We start from the raw sequence: 19,323 nt of genomic DNA, 5'->3' as shown, positions 1-19,323 counted from the left end.
TGGAAACATGCCGTCTGTCATGAGCGTAAAGACACTGAAAAACCTTCTGATCCTTTAGTTTCACTGTCATATCTCCCTTAATTTCTGTTTCTCTCTGTCTCCCCTTACGTCTCCTTTTTAATATTCCTTCTTTCCCTTTTTCTTTTTCCCTACTTCACTTCTCCCTGTTTTCCTTTTTCTTTCCATTCATTTTTCCTTTATTTCTCAATGTATCTTGGCAATCAGGCACCCGCAATTGCAGAAAAAGAATCTACAAACCATTTCAATACATTTAAAGAATCCCATGCTGTGCTTCCCTGGCCGAAGATACGATGAAAACAGCATGAACTCTGTCATAGGCTGGAATTATAAAGAACTTATTGCGAAGAACGGTTAACCACTGGGGGTAAAATGAATTACTACACAATAAATGCAGCTAGGAAACAAAATGAGTTTGTGGAGACTGAGGACTGAAAATATGTATCTTTTTAGACAAAAATTTGGGATTTGGTGACTTTTAGCAGTGTGACATATGGTTTCACTTATTTTCATGACATCAAAAGTTCATGGGTGTTTATGATTATACCTCTGATTTTAAAAGGTTACTTTCATTTAAAATTCTAGTTTATATAAAAATCTATTTATCGAATAAACAAGATATCCAAAATAATACCAACCCTTTTAAGCAGTTAATCCTACTATCAAAAATGTATCAAAAAGAAAAACAAAGATGACGAGGGGATGATTTCACCCACAGATTTTTTGTTTGTTTTTTGTCCCCTGAAATAGATCACAGATGACAAATAAGTTACTTTAGCCATTGTAACAAAGTATGGCAGTTAAATCCACCTAAATACAGCCTAATTCTAAAGGTTCTCAGCTAATAAAACCTATCTTTTGCTAACTCATTTGTCAACCTATTACAACAAATATGCTTTGCAAATTAAAAAGTTATCACCTAGGGGCTTCTAATGCTGCTTAGGGAACTATTCATCATCAATTGTTCATATAACAAATAGAACTCCATTGAGTTATTTTTCCCCAAAAATGACATGGAAGTACCCTGCCTAACTCATATTTACAGATAATTATATTCTGTTCCAAAGAAAGTCCATGCTTTCTGAAGAATAACATAAAGAAGCTAACTCCTCATTCATTTAGAAATGTTTCCTCTACGCTTTACACCAAAGAACACTTTGCAAGAGTAGTCTCTGGGAATCTTTTCCTTTACGAAAGCCCAAGGCTTTAAAAGAGAGCATAATATAATAAACAGCCATGGTTTAAATACTCTGGGTGAATTGCTGGGTCATAAGGTAGTTCTATTTGCAGTTTTTTAAGGAATCTCCACACTGTTCTCCATAGTGGCTGTACTAGTTTGCATTCCCACCAACAGTGTAGGAGGGTTCCCTTTTCTCCACACCCTCTCCAGCATTTATTGCTTGCAGATTTTTGGATCGCAGCCATTCTGACTGGTGTGAAGTGGTACCTCATTGTGGTTTTGATTTGCATTTCTCTAATAATGAGTGATGTTGAGCATCTTTTCATGTGTTTGTTAGCCATCCGTGTGTCTTCTTTGGAGAAATGTCTATTTAGTTCTTTGGCCCATTTTTTGATAGGGTCGTTTATTTTTCTGGAGTTGAGCTGCATAAGTTGCTTGTATATTTTTGAGATTAGTTGATGTTATGGGGAGGGAGGTGGGAGGGGGGTTCATGTTTGGGAATGCATGTAAGAATTAAAGATTTTAAAATGTAAAAAATAAAAAACTAAAAATAAAAAAATAAATAAATAAAAAAAAATAAATACTCTGGGTGAAATAAAAGGTATTTCTACTCATTTCATCATTCTTCTGGACTCCATTTTTTTAGTAAGACCTCTTACACCCAATTGAGGCTTGGCCTGGGGAGACATGAATAACACATTGTCAAAATCTATTAACAGGCTACTAAAGACAAGACCCAATAGCTGAGTATGTTACCATTTCAGTAAATTAGCAATTTAATTCAAAAAATAGAGAAAGAGCATGTTTTTTCAATATTTATAACAGAAAGGATATAAAGGTGGAAACAAAAATACAAATAAGTATTAGTGACCTAAAATTAACTGGGCAAAAAGCTACAAATCTCAATTCCAATTCTCTTAACATTTTATTCTTAATTTACAGAAAAGCAGCACAGTGTTTTATTATCCAAAAGACCACATAAACTTTATAAAAATCTATTATAACTTGACTGGATGAGTCACTTTCTGCAGATTTACCATCCTCAAAAGAATAGTCTCTCCAAATAAAGTGAGCTCAAGAAGAAGAGACATTTCCATTGTCGTATGATAGAAGCTCTACGTGTGTCACAGCAATTACTTCAGGGGGAGTGTCCGATGTTTAAGAATGACAGACAGGAAGGAAATGCAGGACTCAAGCATAGATGAAATGATGGCAAAGAAAGAACCACCACGGTGCGTAATGAACAATGCTGCAACTATTCATTACGCCTCTTCTCCAGCTGATCATTAAGCTTTCAGCACTGTTTATGCAACAGAAAAGGAAATGTTGACTCAAGATTTCATACACTTACTATTCACACAATGAAGAAACCATGGAAGAGTATAATCTACAATTACAGTACCTGCTGAAACTAGATCACTGTCAGTGAACCTGGTTATTAGTTGTTGTAAGTGCTGTCAAATGCACTACAACTTCTGAATTTGGGATCTGCCTGGCAATGACTGCTCAAGATACAAACTTGAAAGCTCATGAAATTAAAAATTAAATAAAATCAGTTAAATAACATCAATTCAAATGAAAGATTCCAAATATTGGTTTTATCTCTAAGACCTAATGACAGAATAAATCAGTCTTTTTATTTCATGATTTAAAGGATTTCAGAAAGTCAAATTAATTTGTCATGACGTTTAACCATCTTCACCATGAAACATTGGGCTTCCCTGGTGACTTGGATGGTGAAGAGTCTGCTTGCAATGCAGGAGTGAAAGTGAAAGTTGCTCAGTCATGTCCCACTCTTTGCGACCCCACGGACTGTACAGTCCATGGAATTCTTCAGTCCAGATTACTGCAGTGGGTAGCCGTTCCCATCTCCAGAGGATCTTCCCAACCCAGGGATCGAACCACATTGCAGGTAGATTCTTTACCAGCTGAGGCACCAGTGAAGCCCAAGAATACTGGAGTGGGTACCCTAGCAACACAGGAGACCCGGGTTCAATTCCTGGATTGGGAAGATCTCCTAGAGAAGGAAATGACAGCCCACTTCAGAATTCTTGCCTGGAGAATTCCAATGGACACAGGAGCCTGGTGGGGTCCATGGGGTTATAAAGAGTAGGAAATGACTGAGCGTTTTTCACTTTCACTTCACCATGCAATATTATAGAACTAAAGGATTCACTGTTTGTTGAATGGACAAAATAATGAGTATGCCAACCTCGTTTCTATCAGTGGTTTGGCACATAGAAGCTACTCAGTAAAAATGCACTGAATGAATGAACCTAATAGTTAGCTTATCTTTAATAACCTGCTAGGAATATACCCTGATCCTGTGGTAATGAAAGAAGTACTTTGCAACATTACAAACTGAAAATTGAGTGTTAAGTGTATGTTGAATAGAATACTTTGGAAACAATTACCCATATGGCATTGTGGAAAAAAATTGAATTATCAAAATTACTGAATCCTGTGTGTATCACTTAATCACTTCAACTAGAGAAGAGAATATCTCCTTAAATTCAATTTTCTAATCTATAAAATTGGAGTCTATCTATCCTGAAAAGCTGCGATGAGGTTTGATTAAATGTGATTTAAGAATTCATGTTGATGTATGGCAAAACCAACACAATATTGTAAAGTAATTAACCTCCAATTAAATAAATTTATATTTTAAAAACAAACAAATAAATAAATAAATGCTGTTCTGCAGAAAGAAAAAAAAAGAAATTATGGATCGGAGCTTCCCTGGTGGTCCAGTGGTTAAGAATTTGCCTTGCAATGCCAGAGATACTGGTTTGACCCCTGGTCCAGGAAGATCGCACATGCCAAGAAGCCACTAAGCCTGTGTACCATAACTCCTGAGCCAGCAATCTAGAGCTGGTGAGGTGCAACTACTGAGCCCACTTGCTTCAACTACCGAAGGATGCATGCCTAGAGCCTGCGCTCCACAAGAGAAGTCACCACAGCGAGAACCCTGCATACCACAATGGAGAGTAGCCCCCGCTCACCGCAGCTAGAGAAAAGCGCCAGTGCAGCACCAAAGACCCACCACAGCCAAAAACAAAATAAATAAATAAACCTTTTTTAAAAACCATGGATCTGAGAAGTTCTAGTACGAAGCTTGTCATGGTCATGAAGCAAACATTTCCTTGTGCTAGTTTCCATCCTGGGCTTCCCTGGCAGCTCAGAGGTTAAAGCGTCTGCCTGCAATGCGGGAGACCCGGGTTTGATCCCTGGGTTGGGAAGATTCCCCTGGAGAAGGAAATGGCAACCCACTCCAGTATTCTTGCCTGGAGAATCCCATGGACAGAGGAGCCTGGTGGGCTACAGTCCACAGGGTCGCCTTCTTAGTGATTTAATTCTCTTTCATTACGTCCAGAGTCACAACAAAAGACCCAAAAGACCCAAAACACCTTGTAGACTATTACTGAAAGCAATTGAATACCCCTACTTTTAAAACAACATTAAAAAGTAAATGGAAATACAGCAATGTGATCTGTACTGAGAAATAGTTAATGCTTCTTTGCATTGTTTTTGCCTAAAGACAATTGAAACACAACAGGAGGATCATATAATCTTTGGAATACATTTCAAAGGGATGACACATGAGTAGATGTCACGTTAGAGCTAATTCAATACAATTTACTGTGCCAAATAACTTTATCTTTGAAAGTAAATTCAGAACTAATTTTGAAAGAATCTCAAGAACCTTTTACCACCTATGTCAGGCAGTAGTTTACAAGCACTTTTCTGAACTATTAGGACTATTAGAGGTTGTAAAGGTTTCCTTTTTATTATCTTTCTTGAAGAATGAAATGCAAAAACTTTACTCTCTGAACCTCTAGAAGTACAGTCCCTCTAGAAACTGGTATCTCCTGAAAGTCCATCTCCTCTTCTAGGGTTAATGGGCAATTAAGTTCTTGGGGAAAAAAAAAAATAGTAGGTGGAGGTTTTGTTGCTGTTTCATTTTATTTACATTTTCAGAGTTTTCAGAATGAAAAGGATGTAGGGGTAGAAATGCAAGAGAGAGTGGGGTCATGGATGTATCCCAAGACGGGACATGCAGAGAGGAGAGCCTGGAAAATGGAACACTAATCCTCAGACCCCTTTCAAAGAAGAGATAGGAAACAAGAGCAAAGATAAGTGGACCAAAGGAGGACTGCCAGGAGCATACTTTACCAATTCAGGGACTTCAAAAAGAGCTACTGTTGTAAAATAAAGATTTTGACTGGTCTTTGTCTCTGCTTCCTGGGAAGAAGAATATGTATCTTTGAAATTTTCCAAGTAAAGTAAATATCTTTATTATTTAGAGCCCCTTGGATCACACATGATGAGATGACTCAGGATGGGCTGCTCAACAAAAAGCCAAACTTGTGACTAGAGAGTTGGGATTTTAAAACAGCCTGACCTTCAAGGAAAGAAGAGATGAGGGAGGTTGGAGATTGTGTTCGATCTTGAGGTCTATGTGCAATCCATCATACCCATGTAATGAAACCCCAATTTTAAAAACTGGGACACCAAAGCTCGCTGGTGCTTCCTGATTGGTGAATGAACCACGGATGTTCAGGACAGTGTTGAGCTCTGATCCTTCAAAGAGAGGGTATGGAAGCTCTGTGTTTAAATGACCCTCATAAACCTTTCTCTACATGTCTCCTCATTGGGCTGCTCCTGAGTTCTATCTTTTATAATAAAAGTGTAATCATAAGTATAGGACTTTCCTGAGTTCTTTGAGTGATTCTAGTAAATTATCAAGCTCAAATAGGGTCACGGGAGCCCCCAGATGTATAGCCATTTGGTCTGGAGTGAGAGTAGTCCTATGGAGGACCATGTCCTTTAACTTGCAGGGTCTGTAAGAACTCCAGATGGTTAGTGTCAGAATTGAACAGAAGCATATCAGTTGGGGTTGAAACTGAATACATTCCCTGATCTGCACGCCATCAGTGACCCTCCATACAGCACTCATGAGTTCTATTTGCACAGAAGGCAATGATGACGATCTGTGTCACTGCTACTGCTGCTGCTAAGTCACGTCAATCATGTCCGACTCTGTGAGACCCCATAGACAGCAGCCCACTAGGCTCCCGTCCCTGGGATTCTCCAGGCAAGAGTACTGGAGTGGGTTGCCATTTCCCTCTCCAGTGCGTGAAAGTGAAAAGTGAAAGTGAAGTCACTCAGTTGTGTCCGACTCTTCACAACCCCATGGACTGTAGCCTACCAGGCTCCTCAGTCCATGGGATTTCCCAGGCAACAGTACTGGAGTGGGGTGCCATTGCCTTCTCCGGATCTGTGTCACACATGAGTTCGTTTCAGCTGGACCACCCCACGTGGAACCACTCTACAAAGCTCCAAGACAACAACAGCCCCAGAGTCATGGGACTGGCAGTGGGTGGGTAGGAGCACGGAGACTCTGAGGTGAAATGGGGAAGACTTTCATCTGCACTTGGGCTAACCTGAAGAAACTTAAAAACTTGATCCGGTTATTAGCAGAGCTTCTTGGACAAATTCAGTATTTAACTAAAATTTCTACAGTATTCCTGAAAGGGACCCAGTTAAACACATAACTCATGGTCCTGACCACAAATCAGAATCACCTGGAGGACTTCTACCAATTAGTAAATGTCTGGCCAGCTCAGTCCAGCCATTCTCTTGGGGAAATAACTTAGGTGACTCTACAGTGCATGGGGTTCTAAACCACTGGATAGAGTACAATGACAGTGAAAATGCCTCTGGATCCTGGAGTTCCACTGAGCTCCTCAACTTGGCTTTATTCATGGGAATTGGGTCGCTATGGAAATATACTATGGGTAATATCTTCCTAAGCTTGGGAAAGAAAAGCATGATAAAGGATCAAGTGAATGGCTTCATTATCCCTTAGAAGGGAGAAGCTTGGGCTCTAACTGAGACACGCTATAACATGGCCTTTGAGCATTTGGAAATGGGATTTAATCCAAGCACCTGGTTGTAGATACAAATCTTCTCACTATTCTACAACTGGATATACTATAACTTTTTTTTTCCTTTTTTTTTTTTTTTTTTTGGCTGCACCAGGCTGCATCTTAGTTCCCTGACCAGGGATCAAACCCATGCCATCTTGCAGTGAAAGCATGGATTCTTAACCACTGGACTTCCAGGGAAGTCCCTACTACAACATCTACAGACGTTTCTCAGAAAGTTACGATGTTTAATCCCTAGGCACATAGTCAAGGTCCATTTGAGAGGAATCCAACTTTTTTTCAGATCAGTACTGCTGGAATTTTAGAAACATTGAGGAGCTGAGCAGATGGGGAGTAGAGGGTATCTGTACACAAAGCTAAATATTTTTTAGGACGTTATGCATGATTTTTCCAAAAGTGTTACAATATAGTGCACTCTGCTTTGTAGAAATGTCATTTTTTAAAACGTAATAGAAATCCTAAGGGTTAGGGGAGCTTGTCTCATTTTCTCTCTTAAGTTTTAAATATAGTAACAGTTGATTCTAAATATTAAAAAAAAATTTAACTGTTGGTTAAATAAAAAGTACTCTCTTATTTCCCAAACCCATTCTCCAGATTTAATCATTGCTAACCATTTAGTGAATATCTTCTCAGGTCTTTTTCCAAAATATGAAGAATCACAGGAATTCCCTGGTGACTCGGTGATAAAGAACCCACTCGCCAACGCAGGAGTCACAGGTTCAATCTGTGATCCAGGAAGATTCCACCTGAGGTGGAGCAACTAAACCCACGCACCACAATTACTGAGTCCATGCTCTAGAAAGAGGCAACTGCAACTACTGAGCCCGCATGCCGTAACCACCGAAACCCACACTCCCGAGAGCCCGTGCTCCGTAAAAAGAAAAGTGACCACAGTGAGAAGCCTGTGTAGCAATGAAGACCCGCACTGCCAAAAACTTATTTAATTTTTTTATGAAAACACACATAAAGAAAGAAGATTTTCAAATTGTTTACAGCAGGTGCAAATGAGTTTATATTTATAAAAATAGTATCACATGTTAAACATTGTTCTGTTTCTGTTGCTAATTGACGTAATTCATCCCAATACCTAAAGATACACATACGTAAACATCTTAAATACCGAGGCCTACACTGTGATTGCATCTGATGCTTATTCAGTCATCCCTCCCTTTGTGGACATTTAGAATAGTTATGTTTTTGCTGCTACATGTAATGCTGCAATGAAAATCTATCCCTGCTGGGTACATTTTTAAATGTAAGTTTCTGGACCAAATGGCATGTGAATTTTATTTACATATTTGCTTAGCTATTTCTTTGGCTGAGCCGGGTCTCAGCTGTGGCATGCAGGGTCTTTCAGATGTGGCACGGGAACTCTTAGTTGCGGTGTGTGGGATCTAGTTCCCTGACCAGGGATCAAACCTGGCCCCCCTGCATCGGGAGTGCAAAATCTTAGCCACTGGACCACCAGGGAAATCCCTGGTTTGTGAATTTTAAATATTAACTCCTAACTGTCATCAAAAAAAAAAAAAAAAAGAATACCAGTTACATACGGCCTCATGTCTCTGGGCCCCTTGGGGAGAGGTGTGATACTTATTAATCGCTTCAGCAGTTCTCTGCTTACTTTTCTTATCAAGCTTTCAATGGAAAAGAAAAATGGGGAATTATACTGTTCCTTTCATTTGCTTTATGCTTTTATAATTTGAGACCTACAGACACAATGCCTGATAAACCATGAGCTTTTATGTTTTAAAATACAGTATTAAATTCTTTACAATGTATTTTTATATAGCTATTTAGTTCAAATAGTTTCATATCTCTTGACTAAAATCAATATTGAGATTTTTAAGCCCCTAATGCTGTTGGTCTCAACTCTGGCCTTGCATTGGAAGCATCTGGAAACTTAAGAGAACTGCCTGGGAAGGGGTTGGAGGTAGGGTGGAGGGGGTGGGATAGGAGAATAAAGTTTTAAATCAGAATATCTGCATTCAAGGATTGGCATCAAAGACTGTGTGGAAAGCTCTCCAAAGGATGCTACCATGCCTTCAGAGTTATGCTGTAAATCTAAAAGGGCTCTAAAACATAAAATCAACTGATTTAAATAAATAGAAACACTAAACTAAACATACATAGTCAGGTTGTCATTTCCTGTTATATTCCTAAACTTACATGGTTTTTTAAATAACTTTTTAAATGTGGACTATTTTTAAATTCCTTATTAAATTTGTTACAGTACTGCTTCTGCTTTTTTATGTTTTTATTTTTTGGAGGTGAAGCATGTGGGATCTTAGCTCCCCTACCAGGGAGCTAACCTGCAACCCCTGCATTAGAAGGCAAGGTCTTAACCACTGGACCACCAGGGAAGTCCCCTCAACTTACATGATTTTATTTCACATTAATTAATAGTGAATCAAAGAGCTCATTTGTAGCATATTAAGCTGATCCCAAGATACTTAATATTCACTTTTAGGAGCTGGAATTAGTCATCTTAGCAATAGTGTATTCATTTTTAGGAGAACACTTGACCCAACTTTAACTTCTAGTAGGTTTAGACTATGAATATTCTCTTTTATGTGAAAAATTAAAATTACAGGAGCTAGGATTTTAAGAATTCAGTTCATGGGCACAAGCAAGAGAAAGGAAAAGATAAACTGGCATTTGGCTCCTAGGCACCTCTTTATCAGCTTTGGAATGTGTTTTGGGCCAAACCCAGAATAAATAAATGTTATATGGTCATGTGATTAAAAGAATTGCAAACGACCCCCAAATTTTCTACTAATTTTTATCTCTGGCTAAGAGTAATAACAATAAATCATCCATCAATTATCATCTCTTTGGTTAGTTTTATTTTGAAGTCTTAACATTATACTATTGTGGCTGCCAGAAGCAGTGCTATAAAATCCAGAGCACATTAGATGCTTTGTGCATTTTATCTGAATAAGTTCCCACAATCCCTCTGCCAGGTAAATATGTTTATGTCAATGTATACACTTACTGGACTTCCCTGATGGCTCAGAGGGTAAAGCGTCTGCTTACAGTGCGGAAGACTTGGGTTCGATCCCTGGGTCAGGAAGATCCTCTGGAGAAGGAAATGGCAACCCACTCCAGTACTCTTTCCTGGAAAATCCCATGGACAGAGGAGCATAGTAGGCTACAGTCCATGGGGTCCCAAAGAGTCAGACATGACTGAGCGACTTCACTTCATACACTTATGAAGATTCAGAGCAGTTAAAACCTAGCCAGGACATGGAAACAACCTAGATGTCCATCAGCAGATGAGTGGATAAGAAAGCTGTGGTACATATACACAATGCAGTATTACTCAGCCGTAAAAAAGAATTCATTTGAATCAGTTCTGATGAGATGGATGAAACTGGAGCCGGTTATACAGAGTGAAGTAAGCCAGAAAGAAAAACACCAATACAGTATACTAACACATATATATGGAATTTAGAAAGATGGCAATGACAACCCTGTATGCAAGACAGCAAAAAAGACACAGATGCGTATAACGGACTTTTGGACTCAGAGGGAGAGGGAGAGGGTGGGATGATTTGGGAGAATGGCATTCTAACATGTATACTATCATGTAAGAATTGAATCGCCAGTCTATGTCTGACGCAGGATACAGACTGCTTGGGGCTGGTGCATGGGGATGACCCAGAGAGACGTTATGGGGAGGGAGGTGGGAGGGGGGTTCATGTTTGGGAACGCATGTAAGAATTAAAGATTTTAAAATTTAAAAAAGAAAAAAAAAGAAAAAAAATAAAAATACCTTCATATTAAAAAAAAAAAAAAACCTTGCCCAAGGCCACATGACTAGCAAGTGGCACAGCCTTGCTACACCTGAAGATTAAAGCTGAGACTACTATTATCTCAAGAACTCCACTCTCTCCGATACTCAACCTTGCTGACAATCCAGCTCTGTTTATTTATAAATTGAATTTGATCATTGATTTGGAGGGGGGTAGGGGAGGCAGACTGAGTTAACAGGACTGCCACAACAGAAGATTTAAAAACAACCTTTGTAAATCCAAAACAATGTGAGCAGTTTAATTTAGACAAACACTTGTCAATGAAGTAAATCTCTTTTACTTGCTAAAATTAGCAGAATCCTTAAATAAAAATCTATTTAACTTTATAAAAAGCTCTCAATATAGGTCAAGACTCTACAGCAATAAATAAAACTAACCTGATATTCTCTCCACGAAAGTATCATTATGACCCTTTATTGTACGGACCTTTTTAAAGTATTCATAAAATAGGGACAAAAGACATTTGCATCCCAGTATTACTGCTGTCTATGCAATGGTTGATTTTTTATTTTTCCTGTAGCTGAATGTGGTCCTTCAGCAGATAACTTTCCTAGAGTCATTGTAATTTTGGCTTCCTCGCCTTTTAGGAAAGAGCTATACAAAAAAATCATCATCTTTCCCTGATGTTTAATCAGGACTCAGCATGCGAAGGTCCTTTTATGAAAGCTCCCTGGCAGGAAATCAAAGCCCCTTTCTTCAAAAACAATAAAACATGAAACAGAGGGATCCATCTGTCAATCAAGATAGATTTCTCTTTCAGGGAAAAAAGAAAAAGACCCTCAAAGAATAAAAAGCTTTCACACTAATTAATATCCATTAAAGCTCCTACCAGTTTAAAGTCTTGAGCAAAGTCAAGAATTACCCAGCTAATTCAATTCCAGAAGGTGTTTTTGCATCATTCATCTGGATTGACAAGAGAAAGTACTTCCCTAAAGAGGACTAGGATAATTAATTCCAATTTGCAGTTCATATTTGCAACCACAACCTCAGTATGTCAGCCTTTACAAATTTCCTTGGAGTATGACATTGTAGTCAATTATTCAGATTCAGATCTAATTCCATACACATCTAATGTGTACCCACATAATACCATGTGCTATGTTAGGTTCTAGAAACATGGAAATGCCTAATTCATTCTCTTCCCTTTGAACAGTGTAGAATCAACTGGAATTATCTTCCTGAACAGCTTTCAAACATCCAATTTTATACATACCAAAGTCAGCTAGGTTAGACCAAAGCTACTTTATATTTTGTGACCAAATTCCCTCTACATCATGCCTCCCAAGTGGTTATCCAGCTCATACTGCACATTTCTCAAGAAAGTCTGTTGGGTCTTTGGACAGCTCTAATCATTTTGATAGTTGCCAATATAATTGCTGATAACAGTTAACTACCTCCAATTTATTTGGGAAGCCCATTGGGGCCTGCAGGACAGTAGAGAAGAAATTTTACAATGATCAAAAGAAGTATCTACTTCACTAGCTATGAACCAAATGCACAGAGCAGTAGATTTGACGAAAGCTTAGAAATCTAAAGTCAGTTCAGATTTTTTCTCCTCCTTTAGACCCCGGTTTTCTCTGTCACCTGTAAATATACAGTATGCAAATGTCACATATATCCCTCCTCTCTCACCCTCAACATACATACAAGAACTATAGACTAGTAACTATTACATAGATAATCCAATCAATAAACATATTGTTATGAATTCTGGCCATCTTCCTCCAACAGAAGTTCTGCCATCTAAATGATACCAACAGAGAAGTAAATGAGCCAATTATCCAAAAAGGGCCCAAGGCCCTGACTAATATATTACTTTTGAACTATAGTCAGAAGTCTAAAAAGACTATATGATGGAAAAACTGCACTCTCTGTCTGCCTCTGTTGATGGCCAACTTAACCAAACCACTTGGACTGGTTCATTGCTGGGTTTCCTTCCACCCAACTATGCTCACCGATGTAGTTCATGCTTACAAGAAATCTGAATAACCCTACAAGGGAACCTGTAAAATAGCCTTGATCTTCAGGGGAAGACCACAGTTAACCCATCCAAAGACAGGAGGAAAAGCAGAGTCTGCTCAATATTCTCTGTCTGAACAGATTTGGAGTTGAGACAACTGTCTTTCTAAATTCTTTCACAGTCATTCTGATGAAATTACACTAAAGAAAATGATGAGAAAGTGATTTAGATATGATAAGAATGTGTTTCAGAGACATACTATTGTCAAACAGACATCACTTCTTGTAAATTATGAGTTGGAAATGATACACCTTTCTGTGTTAAATACCAAAGAGCACTAGCTTTTCATATTCAAACAGCCCATGGACATGTTCCTAGCCTCTGTACTCACTCCCACTCATAAACTGAGTGACAGCCTGTCCCAAAGTTATCTTCCACTACTCTCTCCACTAATCCCACCGGGTTCCAGCCTCACCGGGCTTCTGATTCTCTTAATATATCATGTCCACCCCACTCACTCACCACTCACCTAGCAAACATTTAATGAGCACCTACTTTTGCTCAGCGCTGGGGACATATAATAAGACTGCTGGCCCAAGGGAGATACACAGCCTGTCCCATAGTGTCCCCATCCCATAAATATTCTCCCCATGTCTCTTTACGTAGGTTTATTCCTAGGTATTTTATTTTTTTGTTACAATCGTCAATGGGATTGTTTCCTTAATTTCTCTTCCTGATTTTTCATTGTTAGTGTATAGGAATGCAAGGGATTTCTGTGTATTGATTTGGTATCCTATGACTTTAATAAATTCATTGACTAGCTCTAGTAATTTTCTGATGGTATCTTTAGGGTTTTCTAATAGTATTAGATTGTTGAATCAGTTCTAGTGGGGTGGATAAAACTAGAGCCTGTTCTACAAAGTGAAGTCAGAAAGAGAAAAACAAATATCGGATATTAACGAATACGTATGGAATCTAGAAAAATAATACTAATGAATCCATTTGCACAGCAGGAATAAAGAAGCAGAATAAGAACAGACTTATGGACACAATGTGGGAAGGAAAGTATAGGACAAATAGAGAAAATAGCCTTAAAACACATACATTACCACCTGTAAAACAGACAGCTAGTGGCAAGTGGCTGTGTAACACAGGGAGCTTAACCCTGTGCTCGGTAACAACTTAGAAGGGTGGGATGGTGTGGGGTGTGGGAGGGAGCAGACATATGTATACTTATGGCTGCTTCACATAGTTATAGGACAGAAACCAACAAAACAAGCAATTATCCTCCAGTTAAAAGTAATTAAAAAAAAAAAAAAGAAATTAGAAAAAAAAAATCCTCCCCATGCCTGGGTACCAGGGCCTCTGTTAGCAGAGTGAGTGGAGGAAAGAAGAAGGTGGGTTTCCAAATACACAAACAATACAGAATGGTAAAGCCTACACCATAGTCTGATTGAAATGTTATGTGTCACAGAGAAGGGACAGGAGGGAGAAACAAGAGAGAGCTTATGGAAGACTTAGAACAAGGAACATTCTTCAGGCATCTTGGAAAATAAGTAGGGTGTTTTCAAGCTGACAATACCCCAGGCAGAGGAGACAGAATGTTCCAAGTATCTCTTGAGAATGTGGGAAAAAAGGAGACAGAATAAGTCTGGAGCTATAGTTTGAGAAGCAAGCTGGGGGACAGTCCTAAAGGCCTTGTTGCCTGGCCCACGGGAAATTCTGAATGTGATTAAGATGGGTGATACGATCAGAAGCACAGAAAGATGATTTTAAACAGTCAGACTTCTAGTCTAATTAGAAGAAACAAAATAGAAATGGACTATATTAGACACGGGAAACTTGATAAAACCACACATTTAATAACAGCTCATGCTACTCCTAATAAATTACCAAAGCAACTAGAGGCATTAGAAAACCTAAATAAGTTTCAGTTCAGTTCAGTTCAGTTGCTCAGTCGTGTCCGACACTTTGTGACCCCATGAATCGCAGCACACCAGGCCTCCCTGTCCATCACCATCTCCCAAATTTATAATCACTGAAAACATTTTTCAGGCTATTTAATTTTAGATACTTTTTACTATGAAATGTGTCAAATGTGTGTAAAAGTGAAAAAGTATACAGTAAACCAACTCCCACATGAATATGAAACTCAAAGTTTCATAGTATTCCTACAGATGCTCCCCACACTGTCCCTGGGATTATTGTTAAGGACAACCAAGACATTCTACAATTTCGCCAGTAAGTAATTGGAACATTTTTTTTAAAGTTAATATGTTAATTTTATTGGTGCATAATTGATTTATAGTGTGTTAGTTTCAGGTGTACAGCCGAGTGATTCAGTTACCGATATATATATTTTTTCATTCTTTTTGAATTCTTTTCTCATATTGGTTATCACAGAAATTTGAGTAGAGCTCTCTGTGCTATACAGTAGGTCCTTGTTGATTATCCGTCTTATGAATAGTAGTGTGTATGTGTTCATCACAAATTCCTGATTTATCCTTTCCCTTTTGGTAACCATAAGTTTCTTTTCAATATCCGCAAGTTTGTTCCTTTGTAAGTAAGTTCATTTGTAACTTTAAAAAGTAATCAGATTCCGCGTCTAAGTGATGTCATGTGACATTTGTCTTTCTCTGACTTACCTCACTGAGTATGACCATCTCTAGATCCATCCATGTTACTGCAAATGGCATGATTCCATTCATTTTTATGGCTGAGTAACAGTCTGTTGTACACATGCATCACATCTTCCTTATCCATTCCCCTGCCAGCGGTCATTTAGGTCGCTTCCATGTGTTGGCTATTGTAAAGAGTGCTGCAATGAACATGGGGATGCAAGTTTCCTCTCGGATTATGATTTTTCTCAGGAGTGGGACTGCTGGATCATATAGTAGTTCCATTTTTAGTTTTTTAAGGACCCTCCATACTGTTCCCCCTAATGGGTGTACCCACCAACAGCGCAAGTGAGTTGCCTTTTCTCCATATCCTCCCCAGAAGTTATTGCTTGTAGACTTTTTGATGATGGCCATTCTGATTGGTGTGAAGTGATACCTCATTGTAGTTTTGATTTGCATTTCTCTGATAGTGATGCTGAGCATCTTTTCATGTGCTTTCTGGCCATCTGTATGTCTTCTTTGGAGAAATGTATATTTAGATCTTCTGCCCATTTTAAAAATACTTTCTGAGGACTACCATTCCAAAACCAGCTTTTGGGTGAATTTGTTCAAACTTTATACCTTCTAGAACACTGAAAAGGATGGAATGGTTTGTAAATTGAGCAAGAGCTCAGCACAAACTAAAGCCAAAGGCTGAACTCCCCCAAAAGATGGAAAAACAAAAGACTAGTGATGAATTTTTCATGTGAATATAAATATAAATTCATAAATATTATTAAGTCAGTAAGAATCGGAGAAGGCAATGGCACCCCACTCCAGTACTCTTGCCTGGAGAACCCGTGGACAGAGGAGCCTGGTGGGCTGCAGTCCATGGGGTCGCGAAGAGTTGGACACGACTGAGCGACTTCACTTTCACCTTTCACTTTCATGCATTGGAGAAGGAAATGGCAACCCACTCCAGTGTTCTTGCCTGGAGAATCCCAGCGACGGGGGAGCATGGTAGGCTGCCGTCAATGGGGTCGCACAGAGTCGGACACGACTGAAGCGACTTAGCAGCAGCAGTAAGAATACTGCAATAATATAAAATATTACAACAAAATTTGTTCAATAATGCAAGTTAATGTCAATATATTCTAAATTTGATCCCTGAAATAACGAAGTCAAAAAATGGGGGAAAATATCCCAACAGATGACCAAATAAACCTAGAAATATTTTAACATTTATTTCTAATTTTAAAATGTCTAGTAATATGCAATAGTAAGCATTTTCTTAATATCACACTGGAGAGTAATATTTGTGAGATTCCATTTAGATCCAGAACTGAGACAAGGATAAAATGTAAACATTAAGAAATTATCACATAAGGGTTTATATGAATGAAAGCACAATATTTCCCCAAAGAGCAGAAAAGAAGATTTCAATATAGAGAGATACAAATGTTATTATATAATTAGAAACAGTATTGCAAGTAATCTATTCCTAGTAGAAACATAAGTTCCACTAGAAATTCTATTGAAATTTTAACAAATAAATCTAAGCTTCATATGGAAAAAAGAAGATAGCCAGATATTTTTTATATGATGTGTACTATTAGATATTGAAAATTCATCTTAATGTTACAATGGATGCTACTTACAAGGAATACACAGAACAATAAAAGAGGCCACATCTTATAAACAGCCAAAATTATATAATGGGTCCTTTATTCTCATCCAAAATAACATAGGTGAAATTTAAATATGAAAAATGTAATCATAAACATTCTAGGCAAAAATACAGATATATATTTGAATAATTAGAGTGAGGAAGATCTTTGGTAGGAAATCATAAATCACAAGGGAAAGACAAAGAGATATTTGACATGAGAAATAAAAATTGGCATATGTGGCAGAAATAGTTACTATTCTTAATATAAAGAAATATATATATAATCTCAAATCAGATATGTATCAAGCATGCACATCTCTCAAATCATGTAACAAAGTAAAAAATACTGTCAAAACAATATGGACAAATATTATGAGTAAACAAATCATAATTAAGAAAATATAAATAAATGATAGAAGAGACAAGAAAAAAATTGAAGCTCATTAGTAATTAAGTTAGTGGAAATTAGAATGATACTATAATGAAATTCCATTTTCCTCGCATCCAAGTAGTAGAGCATTTAATTAATTATTTATTAATATTACAAATATCAGTATTAGCTAAGGATCCAAGAAGGAGCACTCTCAAATACTTCCATTTGACATAAAATTGATATAAATGTGCTCAAGGTAATCTGGCAATACATACCAAAAGTATTAAAAATATGCATATAGCTTGACCAAGAAATATACATTTCTAAAATTATCCTTGAAAAAGTGATGTTACTGAAGTACATACATGAGAGAAGAAAAGACATTCACAAAATACTAAGCAGGTCAATCAAATCAGAAGTAAGTGAGCTTTTATTTCATCAACTATGATGACTATTATTGATATAGCAATGTTACTTATAATATGGTAAGCTTGGAAATACCAGCAAAAATAATCACTGTAATTATTAATAGCATTTTGCGGTTGGATTAATTACAGATTCTTTGAATCTCATTTTGATGAAACTTTTTTCAAAATTTTCTGGACTGGACATGCATGTATTATTTGGGGAGAAAAGTCAGAAAACTAATCATTCACAACAAACTGATCTCACAAAATATTTATTTTAAAACTGATAGTGATGTCTACTAAGATCAAGTGGTCCCATGATCAAAGGTTGGGAGGAATACACTGAGGGCTGGCGGAGGGGGTGGTTGCGGAGAGGAGGGGTAGCTAGGAAGTGAAACTTCAGGAATAAATGCCAGTTATTCTTCAGAAATTAAAGTCAAGTAGAGTAAGTATCTCAGAGAAGGCACTGGCGACCCACTCCAGTACTGTTGCCTGGAAACGCCCATGGGTGAAGGAGCCTGGTAGGCTGTAGTCCATGGGGTCGCTAAGAGTTGGACACGACTGAGCAACTTCACTTTCACTTTTCACTTTCATGCATTGGAGAAGGAAACGGCAACCCACTCCAGTGTTCTTGCCTGGAGAATCCCAGGGACGGCGGAGCCTGGTGGGCTGCCGTCTATGGGGTCTCACAGAGACGGGCACGACTGAAGTGACTTAGCAGCAGCAGAGTATCTATTTTCTTTCCGTTGAAGGGTGCTGAGATGGAGGAAAGGTTAACTTTAAGATTTCCAGTCTGGCCAAGCAAGTGTCAGATAATACGGATGATAAGTAAGATCCTGTCTCTCTGCCCAATTTTTCAGAAGCCAAGTTAAAGCTTCCTTTCTCATAGTGGAGTCCTTTATACCTCAGGCCATAAGAAACCTATGTCCTCCAGATTCCAGCACAGTTCATTCCACCATCATCCAGTATTTGACAGTCATTCTGCCTTGAGGTATGTCTTACAATGTTATTTTTATCGTCACTTAATTTTTCGTACATTAATGTCTCTGGTGTGGCCAAGCAGTAGCAGTAAAGGAGAAGCAAATCAACGAGGAAACCTTCAAAGAGCGCCCTTTCAGGAGAGGAACACAGCTCACTGCATGGTCCCCTGGACTGCTATATACCCTCTAGTGGCTTCTGTCTTTTCCCAACTCTGCTCCTCAGACCATGTTCATGTGAGTCTCATTTTGCCTAGCTCCTATGTCTTTTAGTTCCCTTGGTTCTGGTATCCTAAATTCTTACCAATATTCAACCTGAACGTCCCTGAAACTTTGGGAAGTGTTGGTCATTTGCAAAACCCACACTGGCAATGAAAGTAAT

At 38.2% G+C, this 19,323-nt stretch overlaps 1 protein-coding gene and 1 non-coding gene across 7 annotated transcripts in view; both read right to left on the bottom strand.

Moving 5' to 3' along the window:
* NRG3 (neuregulin 3) overlaps positions 1 to 19,323 on the bottom strand; it is a 1,214,780-nt gene that overhangs the window by 1,142,204 nt on the left and 53,253 nt on the right. The gene's annotated exons all lie outside the window — the stretch shown is intronic.
* On the bottom strand, positions 8,545 to 8,617 carry TRNAG-CCC (transfer RNA glycine (anticodon CCC)). Its single transcript has one exon. It is a non-coding gene; the product is annotated as a tRNA-Gly (tRNA).

This window comes from Ovis canadensis, chromosome 25 (assembly GCF_042477335.2).
Source record: "Ovis canadensis isolate MfBH-ARS-UI-01 breed Bighorn chromosome 25, ARS-UI_OviCan_v2, whole genome shotgun sequence".
NCBI lineage: Eukaryota > Metazoa > Chordata > Mammalia > Artiodactyla > Bovidae > Ovis > Ovis canadensis.
The sequence above is the reverse complement of the archived record's forward strand: the minus strand, read 5'-3'. Positions and strand labels throughout refer to the sequence as shown.